Source organism: Hirundo rustica, chromosome 3 (assembly GCF_015227805.2).
Source record: "Hirundo rustica isolate bHirRus1 chromosome 3, bHirRus1.pri.v3, whole genome shotgun sequence".
NCBI lineage: Eukaryota > Metazoa > Chordata > Aves > Passeriformes > Hirundinidae > Hirundo > Hirundo rustica.
In genome coordinates this window covers 4,018,287-4,043,378 of record NC_053452.1, presented here as the reverse complement: position 1 = coordinate 4,043,378, position 25,092 = coordinate 4,018,287, and positions in this window count along the sequence as shown.

Below are 25,092 nucleotides of genomic sequence, written 5' to 3'. Positions count from 1 at the left end.
CCTGCCTGCCTGTCAAACTGGAGGCCCCGCCCACTCCTCGCCTGCTCCTGGCCCAACACCACCCCTTATGAAAATCAGGCAGGACGGAAGTGCAGTGGACACAAACGGCCCCTAGAAACAACGAGCCAGCATGAATTTCTGGAGGATGAAAGGCAGTGCCGGGTGAGGAAGGAGCTCAAGTATCTGCTGACACCTTCCAGCTATTTTCCAGAATTTTGTCATAACCTAGGAGACCCTCGCTGAGAGACACCCTAGGCCTGAGGAGCCTAAAACGAGACCTAGGGAGCTCCCACGAGGCAAGGCTCCTGACTCTGCGGCTGCACAGCAAAGTTGTCATGAACCTCCTCCTCTGCGGTGCCCATTGGGAGCAGCGGTGGCGTAGGCATCCCCGAGCCTTCCCTCCATAAAAGAGCTGAAATAAAGGCATTAAAGGAGTTAACTTAGTCTCCTGCCCGCTTTATTTCTAACAACGTGAATCACAAAACATAGCCCACCCACGCAGAGACAGACCCATTAGGCTTGGCGTTTGCTGCAGAGTCTCCGAAACACAGGATTCTACAGGCCAGGGCTACAGTTTTCTCCTTGGCACTCAAAAAACCCATTGGAGTGCTGCAAAGAAGCCCCCCCGAACGGTAAGCTGCTCCCAGAGAAGTTGACCACATGTTCATAGAAATATGACCCTGGGAACCAAGACTGGAAGCTCGTTTTGCACCAAAAAGGGTCAGTCTCAGGCAAAAGGAGTGATTGGGAAAGAAAGGAAAGGAACGGTGAAATTCCAGTGAGTACCACTTCTGGTTTTCTAAGGGAAAATCTTTTCCAGAGGCAGTGTTCCTCAGGAAAAAAGGTTTTTGCTTTCAGAGTGAACCTTCAAAGTGCTTCAAGAGCACACTTCTTTCGACAGCATGGGGGGTGGAAAAGGAAACTGTTTCCCCTTTTTGCTTTTTTTTTCTTTCCAGCGAGTTTTTTTTTTTTCCTTTCAGTTTCTCAGTCACAATAAAGAGGCCACAGAAACTCAAAATCTGAGCCAAAAATGGGTGCAAGGCTGTCTGTGTCTCACAAAAGAGTCTATTACCATACTTCATATGCCTTGGATGATGGTGAGACCCATTATTCAAAGAAACAGCTGAAAAATTACCTCTGTGGTTGTTTTCTCAGTTTCCACATTTATCATTAGAGCAAATAAGCTCCCCAGAATTTTGAGAGGCTATAACAACAACAAAAAAAAGTTGAATCTGGCTCCTTTAATAACAAAGAGGATGCAAATTTTACTTTTTAGAGCTTAAAAATTAGGTTTGCATTGCAAAAGCAAAATAAAAAGGAAAAAAAGCCACTTCTTTGTGACTTTTCCCCAGCTTGTACCTTTGCAGGCAGTCCCAGTGCTCAGACGTTCCATCTCAGTGGTCCCCAGGTGAGGGGGGGGGGTCACAAGATGGAGGGGATTCCTTTGTCCAAAATGGCCAAAGCCACATGCTCCCGAGCCATGAGGAGTCTCTCCCTTTGTCTGTCCCTCCTTCCCACAATTCCTTCTTCTCCCCAGACACCTCCTTCCCTTTGGCGCCGCCCCAGCACTGCCCTCTCCTCTGGCTCTGCCCCCTACCCTCAAACCTCTGCCCTCCGACTCCGCCCCATGTGACTCAAGCCTCCAGCCCCTCCCTGCCCCTGCTTCCCACGGGTTCCCCGCCCACAGTCCCAGTTCCCATGCCTCGGAGGGAGCGGGGGGAGCCGGGAACCCAGAAGCAATCCCAGCTTTTCTGCCACCCCTTTCACATACCAACAATCAAAAAGAGGGAGTGCTGTCCACAGCAATTGGGACCCCTTATCCCAACAGGCGGTTCAGGGTTTATGCAAAGCTCAGGCCAAATTTAAATATGAAAGAGAATACTTTTGCAACTGTTTAAAAGCAAATTTAGCAAGAAATACTACAGTTTCCTTGGACCTCCAAAGAGATTTGCTTCCAGAGCTTTGGCAAAATCCTGAATTGGCTGTTGATAAGAAGAATCTGCCAATTCAATTAGCAACCCAGCCTGATGAGTCTTTCCAACCTTACAGGAAAATAAAGCAGCTTCCATCAGAACCTTTAAGAACGCTTGTGGAGCGATTAACCCAAGCTATCGAGTTACAGGTTAAGAACAAAGGAGCCCAGGAACAGGTCCTGGAGGAGATGGCTCTGGCCGATGCAGATGAACAGCGCAAGGCAGCTATCCTCAGCCTGTCTATAGAAGTGGCTCCAACTTTACGTGACATACTCCAGGTGTGTGCCAGGAAGATTCCCTTCATAAAAGCTCATCAAAACCACAGTTCCAGAGTCAAGCCACCACAAAGAGCTGCTGCTGCAGACACCGTGCTTCCTGTACCTGTGCCACGGCCACCACCCAAGAGAGGAACAACATGTCTCCTGTGCAGTCAGGCTGGACATTGGCTATCTCAATGTCCTTTAAAGAAGCAATTTCTGGACTTTTGGGACAATGGGGGCAGGAGGTCTCAAAGGTCCAAAGGGAATTTTTCAAAAAAGTTGAAAATGTAAATGTTAAACTAAATAATCCTGCTTTAACCAGTTCTGCCTTTCAGCAAAAGTCACTGGATATGATAGTAAAGGATCCAGCGACCAGAGAACAAAATGTCCTCATGATCAGGTCACCTGGGGTCGTGGGTACACCTATGTGTCCACTCCCCCAGATCTCAAGTGGGTGCCAGCTGAGTGGGTGAAACCTTTCATCCCAAAAACTGCAAAACCACCTGCAGAGGGCCCACAAGTGGCCAGTGCTGCCAGGAGGAGGAGAGAGCGCCGAACCTCCTCCTTCTAATTATCATTATTCCTTAACAGCATTTTTCTAAACAGTTTGCACTAAAAGTCATTTTTCTTTTGCAACTTTAAAGGTACTCAAGGTCCATACTCTGAGCAGCTCCCACCAGCCGAGTCTTCCTCCTTCTTAATTTAATAAGAAAAGGGGAAATGTTGTCATGCATTCACTGGGTTTATATTGCATCAGATTTGTAATGTTTTTTCTATCTGTCCTCGCCCAGCAGTGCCCATGCCCCCCACTGAAACATCACCTAACTCTCTTCCCCTGCTGCTTCTCCCTTACTGGGTGGTGCCTCTGGGCCCTGCCCCCTGGGGAAAAAGCCCCAATGGGGGAGGGGCCAGCTCTCTCTGGCATCGGCCAGTCATGGGGAAAGGTCTCCAGCAAAGCAGGCAGGACTTGAGAATCAAAGCTGTAAAATCCCACCTGGTGCCAGAGAGCAGACTCTTTCACTTTTGCCATCGGCGGTCATCTAGTCTCATGGGGAAATTCTACAATAGTTCAACCCTTCATCCTCCTGGCCTTCTCAGCCTCACAACTAATACTCTTCTACATTGCATTTGAGGCCACCCATATCCCGACCTTGATCCTCATCACCCAATGAGGGAACCTGCCCGAACGACTAAATGCCGGCATTTACCTCCTATTCTACACACTCGCCAGCTCACTGCCCCTGCTCATCGCCATCCTCCACCTGCATAACCAAATAGGCACCCTACACTTCCCAATCCTCAAACTTTCACACCCAACAATCACCTCCTCCTGAACAGGCATCGCATCAAGCCTCGCCCTCCTAATAGCTTTCATTGTTAAAGCTCCCCTATAGGGACTACATCTAGGACTCCCCAAAGCTCATGTAGAAGTCCCTATCGCAGGATCCATGCTCCTCACCCACCGCTACTAAAGCTAGGAGGACACGGCTTTATACGAATAACCATCCTCGTAAAACAAGCATCAAACAACCTCCACTACCCCTTCATTAACCTTGCACTATGACGGGCACTGATAACCAGCACCATTTGCCTACACCAAATCAACCTAAAATCCCTAATCGCCTACTCATCGGTCAGCCACATAGGCCTAGTTGTCGCCGCAACCATCAATCAAACCCAATGAGCCTTCTCAGGGGCAATAATCCTAATCATCTCACACGGACTGACCTCCTCAATACTCTTTGGCCTAGCCAGCACCAACTACGAACGCACCCACAGCCAAATCCTCCTACTAACACGAGGCATGCAACCCCTCCTACCTCTCTTGGCCATTTGATGACTACTAGCAAACCTAACAAACATAGCACTACCCCCAACAACTAACCTCAGAGCAGAGCTAACCATCATCACCGCCTCGTTCAACTGATCTTTGCTCACAATCCTCCTCACAGGGGCCGCAATCCTCCTCACCGCCTCATACACTTTAGACATACTAACAATGACACAACAAGGCACTCTTCCATCCCACATCACATCAGTCCAAAACACCTCCACACGAGAACATCTCCTCATAGCCCTACACATATTCCCCATGATTCTCCTCATCTTCAAGCCTGAACTCATCTCCGGCACCCCCATATGCAAGTAGAGTTGAACCAAAACAGTAGATGGTGATTCTAAAACTAGAAGTTAAAACCTTCTTACCTGCCAAGGGGAGGTTAAACCAACAAGAACTGCTAATTCTTGCATCTGAGTCTAAAAGTCCAGCCCCCTTACCTTCAAAGGATAACTGTACTCCAATGGCCTTAGGAGCCACTCATCCCCGTGCAAATCCAAGTGAAAGTAACGGACCTGCCATTAGTCCTAAACACCCTCCTACTACTAACCCTAATAACCCTAACCACCCACTCCTATCACTCCAGCCACCATCACAAATACAGGAAAAACCTCCTTCCTCATCAGCCTAATCCCAATATCAATCCACATCTACACAGGGACGGAAAGTCTCATGTCCCTCTGAGAATGAAAATTCATCATCACCTTCAAAATCCCAATCAGCTTAAAGATAGACTTCTACTCCCTCACATTCTTCCCCATCGCCCTATTTGTGTCCTGATCTAGCCTACAGTTTGCAACATGATACATAGGCTCAGATCCATACATCACAAAATTCTTCTCCTACCTCCTCCTATTCCTTATCGCTATACTAATCCTAATTGTCACCAACAACCTCTTCATACTACTCATCGGCTGAGAAGGAGTGGGCATTATATCCTTCCTTCTGATCAGCTGATGATATGGCCGAGCAGAAGCTAATACCGCTGCCCTCCAAGCAGTCCTCTACAATCGAGTTGGCAATGTCGGACTTATTCTCTGCATAGCATGACTAGCCTACACCTCAAAACCCTGAGAAATCCAACAACTCTCCTCCCCTTCCCAAACGCCCACGCTCCCTCTCCTGGGACTCCTTCTGGCAGCAACAGGCAAATCCGCCCAATTCGGCCTCCACCCATGACTCCCAGCCGCCATAGAAGGCCCAACCCCCGTCTCTGCTCTACTCCACTCCAGCACAATAGTAGTGGCCGGAATCTTCCTCCTTATCCAAACCCACCCTATATTTAACACTAACCAAACCGCCCTCACTCGATGCCTGTGCCCAGAAGCTCTTTCCACACTATTTGCCCCTACATGCGCCCTCACCCAAAACAACACCAAACAAATCATCGCCTTTTCCACCTCAAGCCAACTAGGCCTCATAATACTCACCATTGGACTCAACCTCCCACAACTAGCCTTGCTCCATATTTCAACCCACGCATTCTTCAAAGCCATACTATTCCTGTGCTCAGGCTCCATCATCCACAACCTTAATGGACAACAAGACATCCCAAAAATAGGAGGATTACAAAAAAACTGTGGTACCAACAACTACCTCCTGCCTCACCATTGGCAACCTAGCCTTAATAGGAACTCCGTTCCTTGCAGGCTTCTAGGTAGGTGGAACTGTGGTTTCGGGGGGCAAGGGTCCAGAGCCCAGCAGCAGCAGAGAGTCCATGCTTGCCTGCTGTCCAGGGCAGTTCCAACAGCTCCAGGCCAACCTTAAAATGCCCCCCTAGAGGACTGAGGAGTGGTGAAAGAGGTAAGAAACACTGCCTCACCTGGTTTGAATGGCTGGGCCATTATCAGAAGGCTTCATACCCTGGAAGGGTAAGAGAAGGATAAAACATGTCCCAAAACACTGCTGAAGATGGGCATGCTGCCAGCCCAGTTAGAAAGGTGAGTAAGGCCTCATGGTCCCATTGACAAAGAGCATCAAAGCAGCCCGCGGGCAGTTTGTTCCAGGGGTTGGGAGGTGCTGTGCCAGGGCCCATCCCGGCGTGGCACAGGGCAAGGCGCCGCTGCGGCCACCGCCAGCTCGGTGTGGCCGCGGCAAAGCCGACCTGCCCGGCCCCACGGCCAGCCGCGCCCCAGGCAGGAGGGCAGGGCTGGCAGCAGCAGCTTCTCCTCCAGCAACATGCACCAGGAGAGGCCTTAAACAGCACCAGGGCCCCGGTGGCCGCCACCGCCCGCCCGATGGCCGCGGCAAAAACACTGAAGTGGGAAATTAGGAATGTGAAAATCAGCAAAGCACTTGCTCAAAGCAGTAAGACTGATAGCAGTCCTGTCAGTTGCCTTAAAACTGATGTTGGCCGATTCAGTAGCTCATCATGACATAAAGCTCAGAAAACGCAAAAAAAGGAACGCCAGTCCACGTGACATTTTCTATATCATTAATAATAATTAAGAAACCTAGATAAGAATTAAATTTAAGGCTGTGTATGACTTGTCAATCTCATCCATCCCCAGGCACGCATTAATTCTCGCTCCCCGAGGCAACGATACGCACTCCTTAGCATCAGTGACTCCTTAGGTGATTACATGAATCACATTAAGTCTGAAAATCACTCTGTGCTTCCCTTGCCACCTCGGAGCAGGGAGCTGTCACGGCTCATGCAGAGGGATGGGATGTGTTGCAGCCCTCCCAAACCTTTCTCCTTGCAACCACCCAGAGCACTGCCGGGAGATCCTGCCTCACGTGACGTTAGGCAGCAGCCTTGGAATCCAACAGAAGCCAAAACAAACTCTGTCAACTCTTCCCAAATGAATTTACAAGTCGGGAATGAGATGAATGGCATGGGATAGATGCGCCCTGCTGCAGGGAAGTGACTAAAAGTATTTGTGGGGATCTAAGTGACCCCAGAAATACACACATACTTTCCACCATTTAAATATCTTGTCTCTGGGTGGAAGCCAAACATTTTTCTATTTATTTCCATGTATGTCATCAAGATTCTAAGGAATTTAATTGCCTAAATACATCCTGGAAAAGGACAAGGGGTTAGGAGGATGTTAACTCACCTAACATCGTGTGCTGAAGAAAGGAAAACATCTCCTTGCTGCTCTCACAGAAAAAAGGCTGCATTTCTTTTATTACAAGAAGACAAGTTTTGTCTGTGATAAGTACTGAGAACACATGCAACGATACCGCTTGTTTCCAGGCATCCTGACAGCTACTTCAAATCTGCATTTTAAAGTGGGATTAGCAGAGAAAGGAGATTTACACACCCCTTGCTGGCAGCTTGGTTTGTGCTCCATGCAGCGAGGCTCCCGACAAAGCCCAAAAATCCCAATAAATCTCCAGGATGATAGGAGAAATTACCTTTGCATGAAGAAGGTAGTGAACTTGTGCTCAGGCCAGACTGTGTCAAAAAATCCCCATATGACTTTATGGAAGCAATTCAAAGCCTTGCACTTGTTTTCACAACAGGTAAATCTGTTTTACCCATTTAAATCACAAGCTCTCCCAAGCAGAGTGAGAAAAACTTCCTACCCAGTGATTAAAGGAGGTCGGGTGAACTCCCCTTGTGCATCCTGACCCTGAAGGAAACCCCAGACAGCTGCATTCCTGAGAAATGCTGCTTCCCTTGGTCCCTTGGAGAAGAACAGAGCTGCAGGGTTATCCCTTGCAGTTGCCCTCCACTCACTCTGCCATTCCTGACCTGATGCTGCTTCTATGAGAGGCTTCTTAGGAGCATTTGTAGGCTTCCTGAGGGAGCAGTCAAGAAAATCCTCTCCTTACCCTCTGACTCTTCAGTTTCACAGGCTACAGGAAGAACAGTTCACAGGTGGAACTGTGTTTGAAGCCAAGGATGCCTCCCCACGGGGAGAGCCTGGGTGTGAACTGGGTCAGCACAGCTGCTGCTTAAGCAGGGAAAAAAGATGCCTGGAGAGCCACTCTGACCCAGGCAACGATTGCTGCACATTTGGTGTCAAGTCCCTGCTAGAAAATGCCAAACTGCATTTGCCAGACCCTAAAACTCAGCCCGGGTGAGGACATTATTCTAAAATGCGTTTTGTATTATATTTACCAGTGAACTAGATTTCTTTTTTAAAGCCATAAAATATTCAACATATGGTTTCATATGGTTGCAAGCTTACAGTACCTGTGTCCTCTCCAATTTCAGTCTCTGTGATGGCATCCTACCAATGATGAGTTAATTATGCTGCAGAAAGCTGGCTGACATTCATGGTGCCTCCTATCTTGATGACACTTGCCACAGATGACATTTTCCACAGATTCAGTGCCCAAATGTAACATTTTCTGGTTCAGCTCAGAAATCTCCAGGCATAAGCAACACCTTTGATCCATGGATGAAAGCAAAAGGACATTGCAGGCCGCAAGGAACATGGTTTAGCCAGGCAATTTGTGGGATTCAAATGGCCAGGGAATAGAGTTGGAGTTCTTCTCCATTAGTTAAGCGAGTGTGATGGACTGTGAGCAATCCTTTGCAGCTTTGCTGTGGATGGAGCCAAACACCAACACAAACGGAATGATTTTGTGCGCAGCGAGCCCTGAGGGCAGCACCTGACCCACAGGGAGCATTTCTCATGAGGGCTGTAGGTCTTTTTAAAAAACATGTAACATCTACATACCATCACTGCATAATAAATGCACGCAGAAATCTTTGTTTATATGAGCGTATCATGTTTCTAGGAAAATGTAAACAAAGATAAATGAATAAAAAGTGCTTCCCTCTCTTACATACTGCTTGAGGTAGCTTTGTTGTTCAGCAGCCAAACAACCAGAAGCACATAAAAAAGGAGCAAGATCTTGGTTATCACTTGACTATGGAAAAATAAACCTGGGCTTCACAGATGTAGTCGGCATTGACCTAACCAAGCCGCTGGAAATAACTATAAAAATTCAGATATACTCACTGTTTTCTCCGTTGATTGGTGGCAGTCTGGTTTCCATCTAAACTGGATCATTCTCTTTCCATTCTAAACCTCTCTGAGAAGGGATGGCAGTGCCAGGCACCTCAGGCGTCTCTCCTTCCCCGTGGCTGCAAACCCGCTCCGTGTGCCCTCAGCAAACCGGGATGGCGGCCCTTGCTCTCTGAGGCCTTCCCCTGCTCCCCCCTTTTCTCCTCGCAGCCCTGCTGAGATGAAACAAAGCAAAACAACAACAGCCCTGCGGCTATTGTTATTTTATCTCTCACTCAGCCCAAGGCTGTGTGAGGGGTGAGGACTCAGGGGAGAAGAGCAGGGAGAGCAAGAAAAGGAGCCTTGGCCGCTGCCATGGCCGCCAGGGCCTACTGGGGCCTGGTGCCGCCAGGCCGCGTCCTCCCGCCAAAACACCTGAAAAACGCCTAAAAAACCACCTGAAAAACCCACCTGTCCTCATCCTCCCTTCCGTGTCTGGATGGGAATGGCCTGTGCACGAGGCTAAGCAGCCTTTGCCGGCCAAAACTGTAAAATAAAGCAATTTTTTTTCCTTAGAAACGCCGAGAAATGGAAATGCCCCCATTCTGTTCCCCCTCACTCCCCAGCCACCTCAACAACAATAAACGGCACAATTGTGACAATGAACGGCATCATTTTGATATGATGTATTTGTATTTACATGGTACATTTTAAAGCAATAGCTACACTGATCATACGTATTAGAAACAATAAAAAAAGAAGTTAAGAACTAAAATGTACATCATACACTTGTGTATATATATATATATTTACACAGAGGTAAAAAGGCTTATAAAAATCAATCCAACAGGGTTTTAACTTTTAGTATATAGATACATAATGATGAGGTTTCAGGCACTTTAATTTGTTAACGTGAGCAATAGCTTGGGAAAAAAAAAAAAAAAAACAAAAAAAAACCACAAAAAAACCCCAAAAAACCAAAACCTTTCCACAACAGGAAAAAAAAAAAAAATTGGCTAACGTTTTTGTTACCACAGATACAAAAATAAAATCTGAATAATTTCTCTCAAATGATTGATGTCAGTATTGCCAAGCTGACTGGGAGAATGCTACACACTGTTCAGCAGCAGTGTGGAAATTAAGGAGAAATATTTACAAAAAAATCACCCATTTCTATCCTTGTGCCCTTACACCACTGCCATCACGAACCAAATAATGTATGCAGCGAAATCTACAAGTATTACAAAAACCCAAGAGAAGAGGGAGGGAGGAGGAGGGAAAGAAAAACAAAATAAAAAAAAGAGGGACTTTTTTTTAATAACTTTTATTTTCAGACATACAGAAAGGCTTGGAGTATGTCTACTTTACTTAAATAAATAGGGGCACTTCAAGACTGGACAAAAAACCATAAGATCTTTTTGTAGTGTTGTGCTTTATAGAGAGAAGATCTTACAGGTGTTTGTTTAATGAAACAACTCTTAAGAACAGAAATAAAAGGAAAAGGTTGTTTCATTAATTATTTTTTTTTTAACGAGGCTGGCTTGATGTTTACTAGACACCATTGAGAGATTTGTCAACTGCTATTAGGCACAAAATATTTGTATTTCATTCAGCAAACCCAGACACATCACCCAGAGTGTAACACTCCATCCCTTTTCCACTATCATTCAATTTTTTTTTCTCCAACTGAAAAAAATCCCCAGTAACTGCTATGAATTAAACTTAACCAACTCTATAGTGTACAACAAGCACATTGCATACTTAATGGTTGACTAAAAAGCTGTGATTAACTCTCAGAGGAAACGTTGGGACATTCCACCAAGAAAGAACGGCAAGCATTACTTTTACATTTATTTGGCAAATTAATTCTTAAAAAAAAAAAATCCTCTCTTTTAAGACTGATGTCAATGTGCAATAGAGGGAGGGAAAGGACATGTGCCCACTGGCAATTTACTGCAGAAAGAAATTATGGCAGGAACAGCAGTGCCAGCTTTGACAAGCCAATCCCTAGCTGCCTCAAAGTATTCGGATTGTACTATGCTAGTTAGAGCTCACTGCACTAAATCTTTTTTTAAATTATTTTTTAATAAAAATTATTTTACTATTCCTTGTAATATATCAGAAAAATACTCTTTTTCCAAGCTAATTACAAGCCTTGTACACAAGACAACATGACATTAAAAAAAATAATTAGGAAAAAAAAAAAAATCAAAAGTAATACTATCCTGCTATATGCACCTTATGCATCCACTTGATAAACCTGGGTGGTGAACTGGGGAGGGGAAAGCCAGGCAGACACCTCAGTCTGGCTCCCGCAAAGACACTCATGCTCCATCCCATGGGCTCACAGCAATGTGCTGTGGAAGTTATCTGGCAGATTGGGACCAGACTGGAAGTGGCAGTTAACATCCTGGCTTTGGATTTATTTTTAAATAACCTGCTTAGATTGCTAAATGTTGTTACTACAGTGGACGCGAATGTTCTCATGCTCATGTATACAGAAAACAAACACACACGATTTTCTATATAATCCACCACTTAATGCAGCATTTCCCCAGAATTGCCATAATAGTGCTTTTGACATTGCATTGTTAGTAATTCTTTGCATATCAACAGTCTTCCTCATCTGGAACCTTAGTGTTTTATTCACAGATCTCTACGTTGCTGGCTAATGAAGAAGTTCCCTTTCTTTTTTGGGCAGAGCTCTGAAAACACATTTTTCCAATGTTATTCAGGGAAAAGAGAAAAGCCTAAAATTTCAGTTTCCCTTTCAAGTAGTGGTCTGAAATGGTTTACAGGTAAGGAGGACTACTGGATTCTCAATGGTTTTGTGACGAGGCTGCTGCGAGTCCTCTATGGGTGGCGGCAGCAGCTCCCGGGGACGTGAACAGCACCCCTGGCTCCCAGCTGGCTCAGGGTGGGAGCAGGGAGGTGAGTGGGGACAGCAGGGAGCGGCAGGGAGGGGAGGGGATGGGCGCCCGGCATGGCACAGGGACCATTCCCAGGACGCCGGCCCCGGTGAGACTTGGCTGATCCAGGCATCCCTGCTGTGATAAACATTAACTATTTTTTGTTCACTGGAGATCAAATAACTCAAGATAACAGGAAGTTACTATGTCACTATCTAAGCTTATAGGCAAACAGACCCTTGCCCATTCCTTCTCTACTTGCTTAATCAGCTTTAAGTTTCAGGAATTCCAGCTTACAACTACAGCCTTCATCTCTGCGACCACCGAGGGACAGAAAGAGACCCTCCCAGCAACACGTCACACATACATCATTGGAGGAAAGAAGCAAGATAAAAGCAAGACTGAAAAACCTGCCAAGGCACGGCAGTTGGTGGAGCGAGACTCCCCTGCCGTCCAGCGCTGTATTTGCCTTTGCTTTGCCTGCTGTAATGTAATAAATTCATATTGGAACTTTTCTTTGTGTTCATAGTCTATTACAATTTGGTGCCGTGACTCGGATCCACCTGCAAGATAGGACTTTTGGTTCTGCCTGGGGGGCGCCCCGCCAATCAGTCAGCGGCCCTGGTAGACCCGATTCCTGTCTCGGTTGGACCGACGAACCTAAATTCAAAGCATTAGGCAAAGGAAGCCGGCAGACCCTATAAACTTTGTGCACAAAGGTCCGGACGAAGACGCAAGATGCGTGAGTATCTGTGTGGAAGATTCCGTTCGGTCTGGGTCGGGTATCCTGGAGTGCTGCGAGTGTGTGTGTGAGTGAGAGGAGAACCGGCAGCTCGGATTTTCCAAGCGATTGTGGACCCTCAGTAGTGCGGTTCTCATTGCCCGAGAGGGCGTGAGCCACGAACAAGGGGAAGCAAGTGATTTCCGCACCACGCTTGTGTGAGGGCACTCCAGAAGATGGGACAGGGGAAGAGCAGGCCCTCTACTCCCATAAAACAGATAGCCCACTGGGGTTCATATTAGACAATTGGAAACATTACCCTAACACAGGGGGTAAAGATAAAGCTAAAATGATCCATTATTGTGTAGTAGTATGGGGTGGAAAGGAGATTTCCCGGAATATTTTTTGGCCTATTTTTGGATCATCAGAAGATTGCGTGAGGCAAAAACTCAACTTGTGGGTAAACACTAAAATTCCTTTTAGTCAGGAAGAAAGTGAATATGCTAATGTATGGGTTACAAGACCTGGGGGTGAAGTGCTCCTGTTTCCCCTCAAAGAGGGAGGACGAAAGAAAGATAGGAGTAAAGAGGAAGAAGCCTTACTAATCCCACCTCCTTACATACCCCCTCAGAACCCCCAGATTCCTGATGCACCTCCAATGGAGCCTCAGGAAGCAGGAAGTAATCCCGAGCCCCCCGAGGAAGTGCAGGGACCCGTAACCCGAGGTCGGGCTAGACAGCATAACCTATATCCCCTAAGAGAAATGCCTGTGGGGGGGGGCAGGGACCTCACCCAGTGATAGGGTTTGTTTCAGTACCTTTGAGTTCTGGGGATGTTCGAGAATTTAAAAGGGAGATGGGGAGCCTCCTGGAAGATCCTTTGGGGGTGGCAGAGAGACTAGACCAATTTTTGGGACCCAGTATTTATACTTGGGGCGAGTTGCAAGCCATATTGAATATTCTCTCCACGGCCGAGGAAAGAAATATGATTAGACGAGCGGGGATGCGGATATGGGATTCGCAACATGCACAAGGACCTTTAGCAGACACCAAGTGGCCTTTGCAGGATCCCAATTGGAATCATCATCAGCAGGACCACAGAATCAATATGCAGGATCTGAGGGGGATAATAGTACAGAGGATCCGGGAAGCGGTGCCTAGGGGGCAGAACATCAACAAAGCATTTAATGAGAGACAGAAAAAGGAGGAGACACCTACGGATTGGCTAGAATGCTTGAAAAAAAACCAAAAAAAACCAAAAAAAACCTGTAGATGTACTCGGGCTTAGATCCTGAGACACCGTTAGAGCAAGCACTACTAAAAACACAATTTGTGGCTAAATCGTGGGAAGATATCAGAAAGAAGTTAGAAAAATTAGATAATTGGCAAGATAGAGACTTGGATGAGCTATTGAAGGAAGCACAGAAGGTATGTGTGAGAAGAGATGAAGAGAGTCACAAGAGACAAGTAAGAATGACAGTGGCAGCAGTAAGGGAGACTAGGAGAATTGATGCCCCTCCCAAAACAAGTCAAGTGGCCCAGAGAAATGGGGGAGGGGTTCTCCGGGTAGAGAAAAAGGATGGAGGCGTATGTTTCTACTGTGGAAATAAAGGACACTTTCGGAGAAACTGCAGGAAGCAGCTGAGGGATGAGAGAGTCTTCAAAGAGGACTGAAGGAGTCAGGGGCTTCATTTGCTGGGGACACGGAAACATCAGGAGCCCTTGATAAAATTAAAAATAGGTCCTCAGCAGCAGGAATTTGAGTTTTTAGTAGATACTGGAGCTGAGCAATCGACAGTCCAGGTACTACCGGAGGGATGTAAGATATCAAAGGAAACTGCTCAAGTGGTAGGGGCGAAGGGGGAGCCCTTTGAAGTCCCTGTTATTAAGAATGTACTGGTGGAATCGAGGTCCAAAATGGGAATAAGGAACCTTCTGCTAGTACCAGAAGCAGATTATAATTTGTTAGAGAGAGACTTAATTATAGAAATGGGTATTAATATAGAAGTAGTAAATGAGGAAATCAAAATAAAACTCTGTCCCTTGAGGGTAGAGGATGAGGAAAAAATTAACTCAGAAGTATGGTACACTCCTGATAGTGTAGGAAGGTTGAATATACCCCCCTTCTCGGTAATCATTAAAGATCCAGAGACACCGATAAGGATTAAACAGTACCCCATCTCCCCAGAGGGGGATAGGTTGTTTGTAGATGGCTCATCGCGAGTAATTAATGGAAAAAAAGGTCTCTGGCTATGCAATAGTTGGGGGAGAAGGACTTGCAGTTATTGAATCAGGCCCTCTAAGTGGATCTTGGTTGGCGCAGGCCTGTGAACTTTATGCTGTACTGCGGGCATTGCAGTTGTTGAAGGATAAATCAGGTACCATCTATACTGACTCAAAATATGCCTATGGGATTATACACACTTTTGGGAAAATATGGGAAGAACAGGGGTTGATAAACTCCCAGGGAAAAAACCTGGTTCACCAGGATCTAATCAGGAAACTGCTGAAGGCCTTGAGGGGACCTAGGAAAATTGCTGTTGTTCACCTGAAAGGGCATCAAAAGGGATTGGATTTTAAAAGCAGAGGAAATAATGCAGCAGATCAGGAAGCAAGAAGGGCTGCTTTGCAGATGTCACAATCTACCCCCCAGAAAGATCCGAAGGCTGAAAGAAAAGAGCGTGAGACTAGCAGAGGGAATTTGCAAAAGATATGTAGTTTTACTATGCAAGAAGAAGAAAAGATGAAAGGAATGGGGTTGAGAGAAGACCCAGAAGGGGAATGGCGACTTCCAGAGGATAATAGAACTGTACTGCCTAAATCCATAGCTATGGATATTATGAGGAGAATACATAGCAAAACACATTGGGGGGCACAAGCATTAGTAGATCAATTCACCACCAAACATATGTGTATTAGGGCAGATAACTTGGCAAAGCAGGTAGTGAAGGGGTGCGTTACCTGCCTAAAAGTAAATAAGGCCAATTTAAGAAAAACCTTAATGAGGGGGACGATCTACAGCATACCAGCCATTTGCTAACATCCAACTAGACTTTACTGAGTTACCAAAGACTGGGAGGTATAAATATCTATTGGTAATAGTGGATCACCTAACCCATTATGTAGAGGCATTCCCTACGGCAAGAGCAACGGCACAAAGTGATCAAGACCCTATTAGAGCAGATTATTCCCAGATATGGGGTCACAGAAACCATTGACTCGGACAGAGGCCCCCACTTTACATCCAAAATAATTAAGGAAACCATGGCAATAATGGGAATACAATGGGATTATCACACCCCCTGGCACCCCCAAAGTTCGGGAAGAGTAGAAAGAACGAATGGAGAAATTAAAAAACAATTGACCAAACTCGTGATTGAGACCAAACTGTCATGGGTAAAATGCCTACCATTAGCATTGCTAATATCCGGACACAACCTAAATCGGATATGGGAATATCTCCATTTGAAATGTTGTATGGAATGCCCTACAATATAGAGGAACCGCAAGATCATCCAAAGTTGAGGGATCAAAATATGAATGTATACATTACTAGCCTAATGAAATATAGGGAAAATCTATAGAATAAGGGAAGGTTAGCTCAGAGACCCCCACTAGATTTGAAACTGCACCAGGTGCAACCAGGAGATTGAGTAATGATAAAGTCCTAGAAAGAAGCAACCTTGGCCCCACAATAGGAGGGCCCTTACCTTGTATTGCTTACTACAGATACTGCAGTCAGAACAGCAGAAAAGGGAGGGACCCATGCTAGCAGAATTAAAGGGCCAGTGAGCAAACCGACTCCTGAGTAGCAGGTAACAAGCAATCCTGGAGACCTGAAGTTACGGATCCAGAGGAGAGATCATCAATGAATGGACACCGTGTAGAATATGCACCAGAACCACACTACACAGAGGAAAGATTAATTTGTAACTCTGATGTTAAGATAAAGTGTAGAGACCCAGAGTGCAATTGTTATCCCTTTGTTTGTTATATTTGTAAAATCTGCGGGGACAGGTGGTGGAGTCATTGTAGGCGAGGAACCCCTCCTAGAGGAATTTGCAGCCCCTGTTGGGTATTGCAGCAGAACATAACTAATTGGATTCTAGAATATAAAGTTAAATATGAGGGATTAGTAGGAGAATCAAAAGAGTAGTGGAGGATTTTTGCATTAGGGATTAAACCAAAATATTATTATTATCACCCTAATGAACCCATCCCGTTCATAGCTGAAATTGTTGACTGCACCTGCCGCACACGCCTAAAGGGAATCCGGTGTGATACACCCCCGGTTAAGTATCAGAACTGGGATTCCTATGTCAAGAGGCAACAGAGTCGCCCCCGGGGACCTCCTGAAGAATATCCCTGCTGCCGAGAAGATAGTACCCCCTGTGGCTCGAGGCAACCGAGTCGACGGGAAAGGCAGAGGGGTAAAAAGCTGTGGAGGAAAGAAACCCCAGGGGTGGGACAACAAAACAATATTTGAGGAATTGCCTCAAGAATAGGAATTAGAGCAAAGACCCTGGGCAGAGAGACAGGTTGCGGTCTATGAAATGGAACAATCCTCAGATATACTCCCATTCCTATGCCCCCAATGATGCTCACCACGTGACCCAGCCGATTACTTTTCTTTTGCTGATGTTATACTTAAGAGGGATTAATGCCTTAGACAATCTACCACACCAACCCTTTAAATGGTCACTATGGCAATGGGATGACAATGAGATTTTGCAAACTGTAACTACTGTAGGAGCACCCAGTTTCAGAGTAGGATTGTGTGATCTGACCAACATAAATCATTGTAGAAAAGTACTGAACCTAACGGAATTTTACATGTGCCCAAGCTCAAATCACAGTAAAGGATATTGTAATTATCCTGGGGAATATTTTTGTGGATATTAGGGCTGTGAAACAATCGCCTCTGACTAGACACCCAGGGGAGGGCATGATAAATATTTGCAAGCAGACTTTAGACCATGTATATTTAATAAACTGATTACTATAGTGAAAAGCCGGCTGGAAGCGGCACATCTTATGCTTCTTAGGACTAAGTATGATCAGATACCTGAAGAAGAAAATTTAGAAACTTTAGAGTTAGCTAGACAAGAGCTGCAAAGATACAGTGAACAAAAATAAGTAAGAACAAGAGAAATGGGGGAATTGTGATAAACATTAACTATTTTTTGTTCACTGGAGATCAAATAACTCAAGATAACAGGAAGTTACTATGTCACTATCTAAGCTTATAGGCAAACAGACCCTTGCCCATTCCTTCTCTACTTGCTTAATCAGCTTTAAGTTTCAGGAATTCCAGCTTACAACTACAGCCTTCATCTCTGCGACCACCGAGGGACAGAAAGAGACCCTCCTAGCAACACGTCACACATACATCATCAGAGGAAAGAAGCAAGATAAAAGCAAGACTGAAAAACCTGCCAAGGCACGGCAGTTGGTGGAGCGAGACTCCCCTGCCGTCCAGCGCTGTATTTGCCTTTGCTTTGCCTGCTGCAATGTAATAAATTCATATTGGAACTTTTCTTTGTGTTCATAGTCTATTACACCTGCCGCTGCCTATTGATGCAGGCCCGGCTCCCACCCGCCCGTGGCACCGCTGAGCCCACAGCCCGTCCCCCCGCACCTCGAAATGCCACGGAAAAATCGAGTCCGGGCCGCGCCGTGGTCAGGATAGCGCGCAGGCAGTTGGCTAGACGAACCTCGGGGTTCTTGCCTTTTTCCCGCCCTTTCTTCCGCCATCTTTGGAAGGTCAGGCATGTTGTGCTGATCCGCCATCTTGGGAGTGGCATCAATGTGACTTCCGCCCTTACCTGTCGCCATCTTTATTAAGGGCGTAGTCACTTCTGGTGGGGTGGCCATCTTTTTTCCGGCCCCCCTAAGGCCCCCATAGGCTGACTAAAATGAACTCCCTGAATGTGCCCACGGCGAGTCTGAGCCCACAGCCCGTGTCCGCGCACCGGGAAACGCCACGGAAAAATGTGTCCTGGCAGCGCTGTGGTCAGGATAGCCCGCATGCAGTCGGCTAGACGTACCTTGGGGTCCTTGATTTTCCCGCCCTTTTTGCTGCCATCTTTGGAAGGTCAAGCAACTCAAGCCTGGTCCCCATCTTGGGAGTGGCATTACGTGACTTCCACCATTACCAGTTGCCATCTTTATTAAGGGCAAAGTCACTTCCAGTCTGGCTGCCATCTTTTTTTCTGGCACCCCCCCAAGGCCCCCATAGGCTGCTATCAGAGCCACCTGACTAAAATCAAACCCTTGAATGTGCCCATGGCGCATCTGAGCCCCAGCCTGTGTCCACACACCTGGAAGCACCACAGAAAATTGCGTCCAGGAAGCGCCATATTCAGGATAGCCTGCAGGCAGTCGACTAGACGAACCTTGGGGTCCTTGATTTTTCCCGCCCTTTTTGCCACCATCTTTGGAAGGTCAGATACTCTGTAGCCAGCTGCCATCTTGAGAGTGGCACAAACCACTAAGGCCCTCTTCGCTCGTCGTTTAGGTGACTGATTAAATCGACTGCCAAAACTTTCCCTCGGCACCGCTGAGCCCCCAGCCCGTGCCCACGCGCATCGAAACGCCCCGGAAAATCGCGCCTGGGTGGCCTCGTGGTCGGAGTCGTGCACAGGCGGCCGACTAGAAGCACTCGGAGTCCTTGCCTTTTTCCTGCCCTTTTTGCCGCCATCTTTGGAAGGTTGAGTGGCAGCACTGCACTGCCCTCACAGCCCAGGCTCGGAGACAGGCAGAGAACAGAGACAACAAAGAACGTGCCCAAAAATCCCCGCCCAAAAATCCTGTCAAAGAAATGCCCCAAAAGACTCCCAAGTGCAACTACCAGAACCCTGCCACTCACCAAATTCAAACCAAAAAGGCTTTGATTGTAGGCTATAGATCAAATTTTTAGTATTTATTGTATTTATATTTAGCATTACCATTTCAGTTTTATATCAGTATCTATGTACATTAGATATATTATAATACACATAGCATGTCATAATATAGATTGTATTTATTTATATTGCTGATATTTTTTGTATTTTACATTTCACTTTTTATTAATTATACTTTCTTACTTTTGTATTTCTTTTTAAAAATTTGTGTTTGTTTATATTTTAAACAATATTTTAAACTATACGAATTCATTAACCTAACACATCAGAAGAACAATTAATTAGAATTAAATTAGCCTGCTTTTCTAAAGGGTAAAGATTTCATTCTCATAAAAATAATATTGACATATTTTCTCTTTATGTGGGTTTTTCCGAGGGGGGTTGTTTGTGGGGCGTTTTGTTTTGGTATTGTTTTTTTTGTTTGCTTTGTTTTGGATTTCTTTGTTACTAAACAATGAGGTTTGGAGAGTTACAGAATAAAAAAATCTACTTCCTTTTATTGCTACCTCTGAAATACACCCCGACATCAAGTTCCTGCTGCTAATACTCTGCATGGGTAGAATGAGACCTGGTAGGGGGTAAAAAGGAAAAAACGGCACCATGGCGTTCACAGCTTTCTCCCTTCGGGTTCTTCAATGGAGCAGAAAATACAGAGGTTTTGCTCTCACTCCCGATTATATCCAGACCTTCGGTGGCCACGGATGTCATTTTCCAACTTCTTTGTTGCCAACAGCCAGTCTGCCACATACTTGGGGTAAGAAAGGGTAAGGGGTGGGGGGGGGGGGGGGGGGGAAAGAAAAAAGTAAACACACACAAAAAAAGAAATAAAATAAAATATTTTAAAATAAAATAAAAGTAATAAAAAAGTAAATAAAATAAAATAAAATTATATAATAAAAAACCCCACACAAAATAAAAATAACATGAAAATAAAATTAATATTTAAAAAATTAAAAGTAATTAAAAAGAAAATATAATAAAAAGTAAAAATAATAACATTAAAAGAGAAAGAAAGAAGAAATTAAATAGAAAACAATTTTAAAAATTCTAAACAAAAAATTCCATGAAAAAATAAAACTCAACAAAATAAAACGGACTGGAAAAAAAAAAAATGCAGCTCTCCTCTCCTGCCACTGTCTAACACAGCTCCAGGAGTATCCTGCACTACGCAGGGATGGGGAAAACAAACCCAGTGCCTCCCAGACAAGAAGGTTTTTAGACAATTACCAGTTTTGCTTGGAAATAAATTCCATTTTAGCGGGAAACTCACTTCGGATGAACATCCTAATGTGCCAAGGCAGGAGAGAACCTCCCCCTTGTGTCCAAGGAACAGCAATTAGGCCAGGATTTAAGTTTTAATGGGATTGGTGTCATTAAAAATGCAGTAAATTGAACTTTACAGAGAGATTCATGACTCAGCAAGTTTTCCTGGGAATTTACAACATTCTGCAGATATGGTGCTTCACAATGCCGATTTACCGACACTCTTTTGGCAAATTTCCTCGGAAATGTGCCCTAAGATGTACAAAAATGCCAATTGGGATGGAAAAATGGCATTTGCAATAAATATCCCCTCACTCAAATCAGAGAGGGGAAAACCATGAAATAAAAGGAAGGAAGAACACCCAAATCCCAGCTTGCCTAGAAAACAAGCTCGGGAATTTCTAACATTGAAAACTTTTGGAACAGTGAGGAGGTTGGTGGAAGTTCATGGAAGGATGATTTAAAATCTGCCTCCTCTGCTCTGATTTTAAAGGGAAGTGTGAACTAAACATGTCAGCTTACACTTGTCCAAGAATTCTCTGTATTTTGGGCGAGTAGCAATCCAAAGAAACTCCAGTCTTACTGGGATTTGACATCTCAAACTCTCAGCAGAGCGGGGAAGTTTCAGTGCAACGAGAGAGCCACAATTGCTGGAAGAACAAAATTCAGTGGGGCAGAAGTCAGGAACTTTACTTACAAATCCATGCAGGAGGAGGAGGATGATACCAGGAACACACTCCAGCAGACGGCAAGGATTTATTGGAAAAGGCAGGAAATCAAACGGACACTCGCTGGTTACGCTCAAGCAATTATCCAGGAGTCAGAGAGAAAAGAGGGAAGCCTGGCCAGGGAAAAGGCCTTCAGGTGGCTTCACTTCCTAGTGGAGCTCTCCTTTTTTGCCAGCTCCCCGGAAGAGGAAAAACAACAGGAATAAAGTTTCAAACCCGGGCAGGACGTCCTCGCTTCGGGCAGATGGAAGCGCAGCTGCCCGGGAGCGAGTCCAGGCTGTGCACCGGGGAGCTCGGGGAATCTGGGATCACCTGCGTGATGGAAGGGCTGGAAAAGCACACCCAGCTGCCAGCTTCAGTGCTGGGACACAGCCAGGCCTGGGCTCGGGCTTAGAGCTGGGACTGCAAAACGCCCCAAAGCCGGCTTAGACATGCGGCATTACACCCAGCACCCAGCTCCAGGAGAAACTCGGCTGGGAGAAGCCCCCTGCATTCTGCCCCAGAATACTGACCTCACCCTGCAGCTCCTCCAAAAGAGGAGAACCTATGGAAATCATCCCGAAATCCATTTCTGAATTTCCACTCCCTCAGTACCAAAGCGGCAGCAAAATGTCTCCAAAACCGGACTGCAAACCAGCAGGTCCCAGGAGACACGGGGATTTATTCCAGAGGGGACACAAGGATCCCTCAGCTAGCCAGTATTTCCCCTGGGCTCTTCCCACTGCTCGCTGAGGACACAAGCAGCACTTTTCCACTGCTGTTCCCCTTTCCACCAATGCAAAGAGTTCTGTTCTCCGCCGGCTCCACGGTCAGGAAGGAAAACGGGAATATTACCTTGACACAGAGTGTCCAGGAGGGTGGGACCGAGGCAGGACCCCCAGCTCCCAATCCACCGCTGCTTCTGGATTTCTGAGCAGCTCCTTCCCAGCACCTTTCCCCGGCTGCCATGTCCACAGACACCTTCTCCACGCAATTCAAAAAGCCGCAGAAACACAAAGAAAGAAGACCAAAGATCAATCCACGTGTTTCTAGGCTGGGGAGAAGGAGGGAGGTGTAATATCCATATTTCGTTTAGAACAGTAGAGCAATTTGTTCATGACCTTGAGTATCAACAAAGGGCAGCAAAAGCTGATAAACTCCTTTATTAACTTATTAGCAGCAGAGAAATCAAGTTTCACATTTAGTTAAGACCAAGTTTTGCTGCTAAAAATTAAGGAGGTGCCATGTTGGTGTTAGTGCTTTTAACCTTCTGACATTAGAGGCTATTTGTACAATAAATTCATGCTTGAAGCAGATTACTTTAAAATAAGACTTCTTACAATACAATTGGCCAAAAAAGAGTCCCAAAATCAAGAGAGAAGTTTCACAGCTATTAAAAAAAAGTTGTCTTTGGTGCATATAACTTGCCAGTCCCTCATGGTTTCAGTCCTTACCATTTATTTTTACCAAGTCGATGATTGAAACCTCGTAGAAAGCTAAACAAAAAACCCCAAAAATCCAGGACAAAGCTACACATTGTCCCCAAGCACCCTCAGTGTGGAGCTGTGTCACCCCCAAGTGTTTGCTCCCTCAGCCCGGCCTGGAGGCTCCAGCTGCTCCCGGGGGCAGGGTGAGCAGGGGAATTGCTCGTTTGAAACCGTTCGTGTCTGTGGCCTGCACTGGAGGGCCAATAAACGTGAAACCACAGAAACTATTGAAGCCTATCAAGGTTTCACAGAGGTGATTTAAACAGAGAATGACAGAAGGCACAATCTCACCCTTGGCAGCACCTCTTGCGTGACACATTGACTTTCAAGACAAAGCGGTTCCTCATGAAGAAGAGCTTGCTTTTCCAGGGTTGCTAAAATATAGCTGAGATGCCACAGTTCAGATCATGCACTTCCCACTCTGAAGCCAAATAATCCAAAGACAGCGCTCCTTCAGAACCCCGAGGGACAGCCATGAATTCTGGGGCTACAGGATGCAGTGAAAAATTGCACCAAGACACCCAGAACAGGGCAGCGCTGCCTGCGAGAAGCAGCATTACTCTCTGAGAAAATGCCATGCTGCAGCCAGGTTAGTGCTTTGGAGAATTTTACTGCTACGGAGGAAAAAAAAATAAAGTATTATAGCTGTGGAATGAAGAAAAATTCCCCAACCACTGTCCAGAGTACGAGGGTGAACATCCACAGCAATACAGCAAAATAAATGGGAACTTCAGAAATAAACAGAGACATTAAAACCAGTCCAGGTGAACAACCACTGTCTATTAGAATGATGCTTGCACAAAAGAACTCTGGCCTTAATTCAGGTCATAGTTCTCAAAGAAGCTTTGAAGACCACTTTGAAGTGCTGCAAACCAAGTCAAGCCAAGCACACTTTCATTTTCTAGACAGATTTTAAGACAGCCGAGGCAGAGTCTCGAGAGCACGTGCTCAGTTGCCAGATTTGCCTTTGCCCACCCCAGCAAGGACAGCGCAGATGTGGCCAGCACAGGTCACACCCAGCCCAAGTTCTGCCTGAGCCCCTCTGGCCGCACTTCCTGCTGATAACACTGACCCCTAAGAGGCCACAGCCAGGACTGGAAAAAAGCCTTTAGCAACACTTGGAGCATCCTTCCTGTGCAGAAAGCGCAGGACGTGTTCTTACGCCCACAGAGGGAGACTGCTCCCGTGCCAGAGGGCTGAGGCCAGAGGGAGCCAAAAAGCCCCCATGTGCTGGGAACTTTGACCTGGGGGAGAGGAGGGGAGCAGATAAAATCCATGCAAAGCAGAGGAGGGAAGCGCCTCCAGCCCCAGTGCAGACTGTGAATAGCTTGTGAAAGGCTGGGCTGTTTTCCTCCTTCTTCCATACCCGTCCCTCCTCAGCCATAGTGCACAGCCCTAGAGGAGCAGCGCTGCTGTGGAACTAAGGCCTCAAGTCAGTCCTACCCCATGCTAAGTGACACTTTTTCTCAGGGACTGAGGGCATTTCGGCTCGCCTGGAAGGGACTCCCACTGGAGTTTCAGTGACAGCTGCTGTTGGGTTTCCCAGAGGTGGCTTGCTTCCGTTTGGTTTTGTGAAAAACAAAACAAAACTCACACAAAACCAAAACTTAAAAAAAAAAAAAAAAAAAAAAAAAAAAAACCACAACAAAAAACCCCCACAACATCAACAACAACAAAAGAAAAAAAAAACCAACCACACACACACAAAAACCCCCACCAAACAAAACAAAAATAAACCCAAACAAGGTGGAAATTATTTTCTTGCAGAATTTTCCAAGCAAATCCATAACAAAAACATTACCTTGCTTGTCTCTCTGGGAATCCTTTTTCTCAAAGTCCCTCTGGACCTGAGGATGCCAGGGTGTTCTGACGTGACAAGAGATGGAAAAAACCTAGCATGTGCCAAGCACCCAGGTGGGTTGCACGGCAGCGTTCTGGAAGAAAAAAAAAAAAAAAAAACCAAACGTTCAACTGTTTAGTACACAACACAAAAATTAACCGGCTCTGGAGAATCCAACAGTGCCTCTCTTTAAAACTCCATTGGGAATCTCCTTTGGGCAGAGCCTAAATCACCTACTCCAATTAACCAGTGGGCACGTGGAACTCTTGGTGTGGAAGGGTCAG